The sequence below is a fragment of the Impatiens glandulifera genome, chromosome 9 (assembly GCF_907164915.1).
Source record: "Impatiens glandulifera chromosome 9, dImpGla2.1, whole genome shotgun sequence".
NCBI lineage: Eukaryota > Viridiplantae > Streptophyta > Magnoliopsida > Ericales > Balsaminaceae > Impatiens > Impatiens glandulifera.
This window is the reverse complement of record NC_061870.1, coordinates 14,629,214-14,641,544: the sequence shown is the minus strand read 5'-3', so window position 1 is coordinate 14,641,544 and position 12,331 is coordinate 14,629,214.

Here is a 12,331-nt window from a genome sequence, read left to right as displayed (position 1 = left end):
TATCTGCAATAGAGTATAACTATAAGGGATCATCCACATCATCAAGAACTTTAGAGCATTCATCTATGTTCGGTTCATCCGCTTCTTTTAAATTCTTAAGAAATTTTAATATTTAATTATCAATATTTTTATCTTTGTTTGTCTTGTCGTTAAGGCTTTGAAAGTTTGATGTTAGCGAGAGATGCAAGACTATTAGGTATTGTAACCCCTGTGAATACTTTGTCTCCGAAAATCTCGAATTTCAATAAATTTTAATATAGGTTTGTGTATCGAGTATCATTTGAATAAAATATTATTTAGAAATATTTATAAAAACATGTCTCAACATTTTGAAATTAATTATAATAATAATTAATTTTGATCAAATCAAGATAATCTTTTAAATTTAAAACAATCAAATTTGATTAAAGAAATATGTATCTTAAATTAATTAAAAATATTTAATTTAAAAAATTATATATTTGATGAAAGAGTCTCCAATTGATTTTTAATTTAAAATTAATAAAATTATACGTTTACAAACGCATATTTAACTAGATATTCTTTTAAGTTCCTTTTAAAAACAGTCTCTACTTTATAAAGTCTTGTCTTTTAAAAATTTATTTTATTACGTTTTGTTAGGAAATGAGTCAACAATAATAGGGGGTTGACCAAGTATTGTTAACCGCGAAAAACCTTCACTTCGATATTAACTTTGTGAGAAGTTAATATATGTTTTATTCTTCACAACTCTTCATAAACTCTTGAACAAAATCAAGTGCAGAACTGTTTGTTTAGACTTGAAACGACAGAAAAATGGTTGGAAGATTCAGAATGTAAAGAACACAAGAAACAAAGTTTGTTTATGGATATTCGGAGCAAACTCTCATACGTCACCCCGTCTTCTCAACCTCGAGAAGGATTCCACTAGATGTTTTGATTTGAATAGCACCTCTACACAAATCCAATAATAAAACAGGTCTTAAACACTGCCTATTTCTGAACTCCTTGCTCATACAACACTTTTTGAATATATACTATCTATTCAACTTACAAGGAGCTCAAAATTAAAGAAAATTGATACAATAATTTTCGGTATGAACAATCTTTCACAGAAAAATACTAAGGCAAAAACTTGAATATATATTTTTAGAGAGAGAATTTTAATTAGTAAGAGATCCAAGAGCATCAAAGTCTACTTTTTGTTTAGATATTCTTTTATATCCAAGGCACAACAACGGTCAGATCTTCTTCAATGGACACTTGTCCTCCTTCCGTTGGATGTGTGCCAAGATAGTACATCAGAGAACATTCCAGAGATCGTAGTGTACATGATAATATATCACATGCAATTTGAATGATAGCGCATATGTGGTAGTTTCGGGTTGTCGGATGCGCATATGTGGCAGTTTCGGTTTGCCGGATGCATTTTTCATTTCGGTCAGTCAGATGCGCATACGTGGCAGTTTCGATTTGCCAGATGCATTTTTCATTTCGGTCAGCCGGTTGTGCATACATGGTAGTTTCAGTATTTGTTCAACTTCCGTTTTTCCTCATCCAGTCGAAGCCGGTTGTGCATACATGGTAGTTTCAGTATTTGTTCAACTTCCGTTTTTCCTCATCCAGTCGAATGCACTATAGAGAGAGCCAAACCGGACGCGCGCGCACAACTAAACTTGCATCCCGAAATAATAAAACTCCAATTATTATTTGCACCTGGTGAGATTCGAATTCTGGTCACCAGTGTGACAGGAGGAAGTACTTACCGCTATACTACAACACTTTGTTGTTATCTTTATATATATATTTATATAATTGATATGACTTAACAATTATATATATATATATATAATATTTTAACTTATATATAATTAAAACATAGTTTTATCCATTCATTATCAAAGCCATTTCATAAATTATAATCTAACAATTTCTATCTTTTTAATTATTTAAATTAAATTATTAAAACCAAGTGAAATCATTTATAACTTATAAAATTGATTAGGTTAATTATCCTAAGTTAATTAAAACCTTAGTCTAACAATTTCTCTATTTTTGATTGTTGAGAATAAATTATCAAAACTAGTGACTTCATTAAAACAATTTCTCCATTTTTTTATTATTTAAACTAAATTATCAAAACCAGGCGAATTTATAATTAAATCAGTTTAGGCATTATCGTAATCTAACATTCCTAAAATATTTACAAGGTAAGAAAACTTAGACTCGGGAAATGACTTCGTGAGGATGTTAACCACTTCATGCTTGTTGTCTGTCATATGCTATGTCTGTCAGCAGTCGGCTGTCCAGATATCATGCATAACCTTCCACGTTGTAGTCCTGTTTTATCTGCATTCATAGACAGTAGAAATCTAGTACCCAATTTGCTTTGGGTCCGTGATGGATTAGTCCCTAGGAAATCCATACCTTAATTATGCTTATGGATTTCTCATTGTATGTGAGTGTGGTAAATTTGGTAGATCTCTTACTACATGTTAATGATTCTTTAGCTTCAAATCATGATTTTTGGTAAACATTTCTTGACTTACTGTCATGTTTTTCCTTGCCATACCAACTGTTTGTACTTCTCTCAAGTTTCAAGCTGTTTGAAGTTGGCTTAACATAAATCACTTCATCATTTGAAGTCAAATTATCACAACTTGGATCAGTTCCCTTTTCAGTTGATTGTCCCTTGACAAAAAATATTGAAGAAAGTTTGACTTTGTTAGGTTTCAACTTCTTGGTGGACTTGTTTGGGATGTTATTATCATAGTCTAGACCGAATTTACATTTGGCAGGCCTTAGTTGACTTGTCATCTAATTGACTACATCACATATTTTGTCCATGCATCAATCACGTGGTTAGCTCTCTCGTTTTCTTTAGTCAACATTTGAACTGTCTCATTGAGCTTATCATTCTCATAGGATAGTTAATTTGTCTTACTAATCATGTTGTCTGGTTGAATTGAAACGAGATCAGATAATTTCTTATACTCAATGACCATGTCATTGAGTGTAGTAATCAAGTCTTCCCGAATGAACTCTTTAGAAGAGAAATCAAATACATCATCATCGTTCTCCATGAAACATTTGATGTCCGTATCATTTATGTCGCTGGATTAGCTTGAGTCCGAATCGCTTTTGGCCCATTTAATTTTTCTTTCTTCAGCCATCAACATCTTCTGATCCTTTTTATGTTTGGATGTTTTATGATTCGCCTTATATTTCTGATCAGTAGGCTTCTTGTCGTCTTTCCTTAGCTTTCGGAATTCAAACTTGATTGACCTATCGTATCACAATTAAAACATTGTATGTTAACCTTAGAGTCATTGTAGTTATTATATAAAGAAGAGTTAGATTGATCATTCCTCATATATTTGCCAAAATTCTTGACAAATAGAGTCATCTTCGCTGATCTGCTCAGCTAACTTGATGGATGATGGAACAGCTAACTCAAATGCGGACACCAGCACCTTAGTCGTGGTCGAGGATGAGGGCTCATATTCATTCCTATATTTCATCTCGAATTCATGGACTTTCATATCGACAAACATGTCGTGCAACTCCATCTTGTGGAGGTTTCTGGACTCTCTCATCACTGTTGACTTGATGTCTCAAGCACTGAGAAGCGCCTTCAACGCCTTAACAATGACTTCTTTTTTGCCATAGACCTTTCCCAGAGTGGAAAGTTCAATGACAATGCTGGTGAAACATTCGTCAAACTCGTTCATCGACTCCCCTAGGAGTATCTTGATGCTATCGAACTTTTGAGTGGCAACATGAGCTTATTCTCTCAAGTTTGTCTGTTGCCCTCAAAAACATGAGTAATCTTCAACCATATATCCTTAGCAGTGGAACATGCTTAGATTTTTCTAAACATGTTCTTGTCAAGAGTTTTGTACATGATGTTTTTGGCCACGTTGTCTAGATTGGTCATTCTCTTATCTTTGTTTGTCTAGTTGCATCTTGGCTTCTCAATCTTTATCGAGCCATCAATGATAACGAACCACATATCGTCATCTTTGGTGGCCAGATCCCCCTGCATGCAAATCTTCCAATCATCATAATCTTCATTGTAGAACATTGGGAGTTTGTTTGAGAAAGACATGATGATATCTGATTGCATGAGAATAGAAACACTCGCTCTAATACCACTTGTTAGGAAATGATTCAACAATAACAGAGGGTTGACCAAGTATTGTTAAAATTGAAAAACCTTCACTTAGATATTAACTCTGTTAGAAGTTAATATTTGTTTCCATTCTTCACAAGTCTTCACAAACTCTTGAACGAAGTCAAGTGCAGAACTGTTTGTTTAAACTTGAAGAGGATGAAAAAGAGTTGGAAGATTTGGAATGTAAAGAACACAAGACACAAATATTGTTTATGGATGTTCGGAGCAAACTCTCTTACGTCACCCCTTCTTCTCAACCTCGAGAAGGATTCCTCTAAAAGATTAGATTTTAAATAGCACCTCTACACAATTTCAGTCAGAAACCAAGTCTTAAACAATGTCTATTTCTGAACTCCTAGCTCACACAACACTTGTTGAATAGATACTATATATTCAACTTACAAAGAGTTCACAATTAAAGAAACGTGATACAATGCTTTTCGGAATGAACAATCTCTCACAGAAAAATGCTAAGGCAAAAGCTTGAATATATATTTGTAGAGAATGAGTTTTTAATTAGCAAGAGAGCCTAGAGCATCAAAGTCTTCTTTTTGTTTTGCCTTTGATATTTTTTATATCCAAGGCACATTAACGATCAGATCTTCTTCAATGGACACTTGTCCTCCTTCCGTTGGATGTGTGCAAGGATAGTACATAAGAGAATATTCCTAAGATCGTGGTGTACATGATAGTATAACACAAACAATTTGAATAATAGCGCATACATGGCAGTTTTGGTTTGTCGGATGCATTATTCATTTCGGTCAGCTGGATGCGCATACATGGCAGTTTTGGTTTTCCAGATGCATTGTTCATTTCGGTCAGCCAGATGCGCATACATGGTAGTTTCGGTTTGTTAGATGCAATGTTCATTTCGGTCATCCCGATGCGCATACATGGCAATTTTGGTTTGTCGGAAGCACTGTTCATTTCGATCAGCCGGATGCACATACGTGGTAGTTTCAGTATTTGCTCAACTTCGGTATTTTCTCGCATATGTGACAGTTTCGGTATTTGCTCAACTTTGGTTTAGGCTCAACTTCGGTTTTTCCAGACATCCAACCGAATGTACTGTAGAGACAACTGAACCAGACGTGCACAACCGAACTTGCATCTAGTCGAACATGACACGCACAACTAAACTTGCATCCAGCCGAACCGAATGCGCTTTTTCATTAATCTGACCGCTCGGTCGCTTCTCTAAAATAATAAAACTCCAATAATTATTTGCACATGGTGAGATTCGAACCCGGGTCAATTGTGTGACAGGCGAAATTACTTATTAATGTATTACAACACCTTGGTTTTATCTTTATATATATTAATATAATTCATATGACTTAACAATTATATATAAAATTTAACTTATATATAACTAAAACTTAGTTTTATCCATTCATTATCAAAGCTATTTGATAAATTATAATCTAACACCTTTTATTTAACAAATTATTTTTCAGGTCTTATACATGTACATGTTTTTCGTGCATTTATAATTTTAGAATGATATTTAAATGTTGGTACCTAAGATTGATGTCGACGATTGATGAGGAAAGCACCTGAAAAAATATTAGTTTAAGACATTATGATTTAAAACTAAATTCTAAACAGACCTATACCAAATATTTTTTATGAAAATATTCAAAAAAACATTTTGAAATTATTATATATTTTTTTCAGATTTTCCGAAAATGTTTTGTGTTTCCAAAATTAAAAAAAAAATTAAAATTCCAACCAAACATGCCTTAGGACCGACACTCTCGATCTTAGGTGTCGTGTGTTCCCTCGGTCGAGGTGCGGGAGCTCTCGGTCGTGGTGCGGGAGGCTCTCGGTCGGATGTTGGAGGCTCATAGTCCTTGTCTAATGATCTTCGGTCAGGGTGTGAGGAACTCTCGATGAGTGTGCGAGGAGCTCTCGGTTGTAGGCTAAGGATCCTCGGTCAGGTGCGAAGAGTCCTCGGTCGGGTTGCGAGGTGCTCTCGGTCGGATGCGATATTTCTCGATCAAAGTGATTCAGAGAAGGATGAACCAGAGTAATCCCTGCAGATTCACACTCATATTAGTCCAATTCGGACCACTCCAGCAGATTCTCAAGAGATTTCATCAAATGAAGGAACATCCTATAGTGATGCAAAGCATATGAAGTCTATGACAACAATGATGGGTACCCTTCAAAAAACTGTTTTGGATTTGCAATCCAACATGGTGAAGATCTTAAAGAATCAGAAATCTAACAAGAAGGAGTTTGCCTATCTCGTTAGAACTCATAATGAAATGGAGGAAACCATGAAGAGGAACACGTACGAGATCAATGTCCTAAACAAAACATACTCATAATTTGAAAAGAACTTCTTCAAATGACAGATCGATTTGTATGACTTCAAAAGGGAAAACTCCATTGAACATCATCAAGAAGTTATGGATAGAGTGAGCTTGCTTCAAAGTCAAATGGTTGAGATACAGGGTAATATGAGCAGAGCTGATGCTGAGCGATTGGAATAAGCTGATTCTTTTACAAGGCAAATTCAGGTTGTAGAAGATGTTGAAGCAGCTGTTAATAAAGAGAAAAAACTCATTTCCCATGGCGATGATTATGTTAAAAATGGGGAAGGAAGTTCTAGAGGTGGCGGTAGTAATAGAGGGGGCGGTGGTGTTTCAACCGGCACCAGATCAAGGAGAAAACAAACTAGTGATGGAAGTTGGAATCCTACCAAAAGAGGTGGAGGTCGCAGCGGTGATTGTGGTGGTGGAAGTGGTGGAAGTGTTCGTGGTGGCCATTCTCTTCCTCCTTTTCGAAACCTTCTAAGCGGTGAAGGATTCAGCGGTGAAGGATTCATCTACCCAGTCGTGAAAAGGGAAGATCAATAATTTCTTGTCTTCTAAACTTTCTTTTGTTGGTTTGTGAAATTGGTTTTTGAACATGGCTTCTTTCTTTGTTAAACTTGGTTTTGGAATATTGGTTCTTGGAACCTATTTTTGTAGTTTGCAAACAAGTTTCATTCGTTCCTTAAATTGATGGGTGTTTATCTAATCTTTTAATAGCGCAAAGTTTTAACAACATCGTCAAAAAAGGGGAAAATGTTGGGTCAAATTATTTTGACTAAGGGTCAAATCATTTTGACTATCGGTATTTTGATGATGAGTTTGTATAAAACTTAAATAAAAAGCAAACTATGTCGTCTAATTGTTTTTGTGTAGGTGCATCAAAACGTGCTAACTTAGACTTAAGACTGAATGAGGTTCATTAGACATAGACTTATTGGCTATTAGACACGACGTAGTTAGACGTGCAGTCTAACAGATGCGTAGTTAGACGTGCAGTTTAACAGACGTAGTTAGACTCGCAGTCTAACAGATACGTAGTTAGACGTGTAGTCTAACAGATACCTAATTAGACATGCAGTCAAATATATACAGAGTTACACGTACAGTCTAACAGATGCGTAGTTAGACGTGTAGTCTAATAGATACGTAGTTAGACGTGCAGTTTAACATATGCGTAGTTAGACGTCTAACATATGCGTAGTTAGACGTGCAATCTAACAGATGCGTAGTTAGACGTGCAGTCTAACAAATGCGCAGTTAGACGTGCAGTCTAACATATACGTAGTTATACGTGCAGTTTAACAGATACGTAGTTAGACGTGTAGTCTAACAGATACGTAGTTATACGTGCAATCTAACAAATATGTAGTTAGACGTGCAGTCTAACAGATACGTAGTTAGACGTGCAGTCTAGCAGATGTAATTAGACGTGTAGTCTAACAGATACGTAGTTAGATGTGTAGTCTAACTCCATTAGACTTGGTGGTCTAATGGATACGTAGTTAGACGTGAAGTCTAACGGATACGTAGTTAGACGTGCAGTCTAAGTCCTTCAGATTAGTCTGAAGGGACACGTAGTTAGATGTGTCGTCTAACTCCCTTAGACTCGGTGGTCTAATGGAACCTGCTATTAGACGGGGGCGTCTTAACTTCATTAGACTTGTCAGTCTAATTGGAGCACATCTAATGCCTTGCTTCGACAATTCTTGAAGCTAGCATCCGTCCACCCACGATCAACTAGATGTACTCTACTCCTACTCCACTTATCCGTGCAGATCAATATGACAGTCAGTTACATCCAATGAATTAATGTCACGTAAGCAAATATTCTTTCCACTACTTATATTTTACAGGACAATCCTAGAAGAATATTCGGCGCACTACCAGATTGGTACGACCACGTTCATAGTGCTCAGTGTCTACTATACTTGTGTACTATGGAGGCTCTTCAATGGGTATTCGCCACATTTCATTGTAGAAGATTCGACCATTTGTACCTGTTCTCTATTTAAAGATATTCAAGGACAACGGACGAGCAGAGTGTGACATACAAGCTGATGCACGAACGAACTAATGAACTTACAATCTCACGAATTGTTTTCTTGTTTTACTGTGTTTGTAAATCAAGAAAGAGATAGAATCAAAGTATTGTCTAGATGAGTGATATTCTTCAATATACTGTAAGTTGAGCACGGTCTATTTTGTTCAGCAGTGAGCTATCTTTGCAACTGTTTTTTATTCTAAGAAAAGTATAGTGAATCCTTCCGGTGGTTGGAAGAAGAGGTGACGTAGGAGAGTTTTGCTCCGAACATCCATAAACATCTCTGTGTGTCATTTAAATTCTGTCATCTTCTCCTTCATCGGTTGTTAGCTTCAATCTTGAGCAAACGTTTTAGCACTTGAATCGTTAAAGAGTTTGCAAGAGTTTATGAAGAATAAAAAGTGTTACAAATCCCTAACCGGATTTCTATCAAACAATTTTTGTACTAAGTTGTCATCAATAGTTAGACCCTTGTCTCTATTGGTTCCACCGATCCTTTCATTATTCATCCAGCGACAGTGATGATGACGAGGTTGCTTGCTTCATGGCAAGAGAAGAAGAAGCTCAGGAATCTGAGGTATTTGACTTCTCTTCTGAAAAAATTTCAAGGGATGAACTAGTAGCTTCTCTAAATGACATGGTCATAGAGTATAGAAAGCTATCAGAGTCCTAAAATGAAATAAAATTTTCCTCTGAAGTGTCTCAACCCATTTTATCTCAAACTTTAGAATCAAACATTCTTGAAAATGGCAAGGTCGAGATCTCATCTAAGAATGAGATGCTCAAAGAACAGATACAAATTCTCTCTCTGGAAAACAAAAGATTAAACTATATCGTTAGCGCTTGGACAAGGTCCGGAGAAGATGTCAAATACCAGATTAATTTGTTGAAACCTGCTGGATTTAAATTCGGTTTAGGATTTGATAGCAATGACCCAAACTTGTCCTGTAAAAAGTTAAACTCAGCAACTGACAAGCTTAAGCCAGTAAGCTTTGTCAAAGGGAGTCTAACTAACACTAAAACTGATCCAATTCATGAGGAGTTAGTTTTAAAGGATGAAATAACTTATATTCCACCGACAGTTAGCTGGCTGAAAAACAAGTTAGATGCAACTAGCATGTCTGGCTATATAAAACCTAACAAGAAGTCAAGGAATTTTCAAAGAAAGTCATCCTCTAAAGTTAAGGGATCAGTGGGTAGCAGAAAGACGTCTGCTAAGTCAAAATCATACGCATTAATCATAATACAAAATGGGGAATCCATAAAAATAACTCAAATATGCATTCCTAAGGGACTGATTGATCGAGGACCCAAGTGAATGTGGGTACCAAAGTTTGTAAATATTTTCTTATGTGGGTGATATAGGGAAGCTGCAGGAAGAAAGCTTGGAGCATACTCTTCTGAGTACATGCTCTAGAAGATCAATAGTGGCTCTTGCCACTCCAAAGGACTAAGTGTTTTCTGTCTTAAAATATTTTTGGTCTTAAGGACCTCAAAATATTGTACATGCATAAATTGAGAGGGAAATTTATTGTATAAATAAAGATACACACAGACTAAAGCTTTAATCAGTCTATTAGACGAGGTCGTCTAAAAGAAAAAGCAAGTACTTAGACGTATTCTTACCTACACACTCTATGTCTCTAAGTTAAATTTTCTTGGTTAATAACCCGCGCGGTTAGACGTTGATGTCTAATAGACATTTAAACATTTATAAGACAAGAGAAATTGGACGCTCACGTCTAACCAAACACACATATAATAAGTGTTGTTCATGCATAATTAGACGTTGACATCTAATAGACGTTTAGAAATCTATAAGACACGTGATTAGACGCCTGCGTCTAATAGAATCATGTGTCTAATAGATGCTTAGATCACATGGATTGTAAAAGTGGAAAAAAACATCTAACTACGTGTGCTATTAGATGCTTCTTTTTCAAAAACTGATCAAAGACAACTGTTCTCTATGTTGTGTCATCTAAATCTCTTGCTCAAACATTAAAACAGTCACTTTAAAATAACATGAAGACACACGTCTTTAAAGTTAAAAGAGTGACTAATATACCCGTAAATTTAATGATGACTTTGTGGGAAAAGACTTCTAACATTAATTAGTGGGTCATACCTTTATGAAAAGTGACGGTTAAGCCATGCAACTCTTCAAAGTCTATTTAAGGACATATTGCATGCAATTGAAACGTTTACGCTCATAAATATCTCAAGAACTCTATCTTTCTCTAAACTTCTCTATTAAGAATCATGTTCATCTTAAGTCTGTTCATCTTCCCTCAAATGGCTAACAAAAATATTACCCTTCGTCATTGCACTTTAAAGGTAGATTTTGCCTCGGTGTATGCTTTCGATCAACATGAAGTGGTTGACATGTTCCGATCCTTGGAGTATTCCGGCCTCGGAAAGTATCTCAGCGACCCGTTTATTTTCTATGAGAAGGAAGTTTGAGAGTTCTTCAAATCGGCGACCATGGTTTGTGATTCCATCTCTGCAATAGTAAACGAAACGATTATATCTTTTGATGAGGTGTCTTATGCGGAGTTCTTTGAACTTCCATCGGAGGGACACACATTTAATCTTCATCCCCCAACAGAAACTATCACAGAAATGAAGACTGCTTTTTCGGCAGACGGTTCGGAAATCAGGCTGAATAGGAGTAAGAAAGTTCTCAAACCCCACTTCATTCTTTTAAACGACATTGTTGAGAAGGCTCTTCAAGGAAGAGCATTTTCTTTTCATCTCTATAGTCAGTATCAATTGAACTATATGACAGCTATCTCAAAGGGCATTCAAGTCAACTGGGCTTCGACGCTCTTTTCAAATCTGTGTGGGTCAATTGACTCTAAGAACAAGGAGAGTGTGGGATTCACTTCCCAACTCAGTCGATTTATGGAACATTTGGGGGTTCCTATGTGAGAAGGAGAGGCTATTCATACTAGCCGTGTGTTCAACATCTTTACCATTGCCAACACCCTCACAAGAATGAAGAACTCAAAGGAGTCCTTCTCTGGCGCGTCTAGCCAACAAACGAGTGGCAAATCTAAATCTCGTTCCAAGCAACCAACAACCTCTATTCTCTCTACGGGGGCTAAAAGAGCAAGAAAAATTAATGAATCAGAGGCTAGCTCTAATTTTCAAAAGAGTTATTCGAAGAAAGATTATGGATTGGTCGACTCCATAGCAAAGGAAGGTATGCACTTGCAGCCATCCCGATGTCTCCACTTTATCCATCCGCCAGCTAGTTGAAAAAGCCGGTAAAATCTTTCGTTTCAAAAGGTGAAAAGTTAAAGGCGCCTAGGGCGTCTAAATCATCCAAAGGTCCCTCGAAGATAACTCCTCCTCCTTTTCTAGCCGAAGTACCTAATGTTAGTGTTTCTATGTTGGAACAACTTGTATCTGCATCTATTCCTGTGTTGGAACATGCTGTCGGGCCAACTGTTGAGATAGATGGTCCAAATGTTAAAAGTATTGACAAGATTCAGTCTCCTCTCCGCCCAAATGATCATTTAGATGCTGAACCTCTTGTTACTTCCCAAATAGTGTAGGGTGTTGTTCCTACCCCTGTTGTTGTAGTAATGTCTAAACAAGATCTCATTCTGCAAAATGTCAAGCCACCAGTATCTAAAAGTGTTCAAGAAAAGACTGTTGTCATGGGAAAAGGAATTCAGTCTAACGCTTTATTAGGGCATTTTTCCAAGCCCTTAACTCCTCACGAAATCATGAGTGTCACAAGGGGAGCTCCTGGCATATCTATCGGTGAACCAAGGCCAATTCCTAAACATGTTGAGGTTATTGGAA